At 50.1% G+C, this 615-nt stretch overlaps 1 non-coding gene across 1 annotated transcript; it reads left to right on the forward strand.

Annotated features, from left to right (window-relative positions):
- The first annotated feature begins 217 nt into the window (after positions 1 to 217).
- Positions 218 to 353, forward strand: LOC114809702. Its single transcript, XR_003757479.1, has one exon. It is a non-coding gene; the product is annotated as a small nucleolar RNA SNORA7 (small nucleolar RNA).
- Positions 354 to 615: the final 262 nt, after the last annotated feature.

A 615-nucleotide genomic window follows, 5' to 3' on the forward strand; every position in this document is an offset into this window, starting at 1 on the left:
AGTTGGAGGACCTGGGTTCTAATCCTGGCTCTGCCACATGTCTGCTGTGTGACCTTGGGCAAGTCACGTATCTGTGCCTTAGTTACTTCATCTGTAAAATGGGGATTAAATCCTCCTCCCTCCGATTTAGATTGTGAACCTTACGTGGGACAGGGACCGTGTCCAACCCGATTATCTTGCATTTACCCCAGTACTTACTTTCCCTAGCGCTTAGTAACCCCTCTCAGGGTCGCATCTGGAGAGTTTCCAGTCCTCTACCAGTCTCGGCTACAAGAGGGAGTCAAGCAGAAGCCTACCCATTCCACTCCTACCTTGGGCAGTGGCTAGCGAGTGGAAGGCAATCTGCTACAAGTCAAAACTCACCTGTGCTGGGCAGCAGCGGCACGGGAGAGAGTCAAGGGTGGAGACTTGAGTTTACTGCGCGGAAGGCGGCAATGGTAAATCACTTTCATATTTTTACCAAGAAAACTCTATGGATCCACTACCAGAACGATTGCAGATGGAGAGCGGGGCGTTCTGGGAGAGATGTGTCCATGGTGTCGCTACGGGTTGAAAACAGCACTTGGCACATAGTAGGTGATTAATATAGTCCATAAAAAAAAGCATGGGCTTGGC

Source organism: Ornithorhynchus anatinus, chromosome 2, assembly GCF_004115215.2.
Source record: "Ornithorhynchus anatinus isolate Pmale09 chromosome 2, mOrnAna1.pri.v4, whole genome shotgun sequence".
NCBI lineage: Eukaryota > Metazoa > Chordata > Mammalia > Monotremata > Ornithorhynchidae > Ornithorhynchus > Ornithorhynchus anatinus.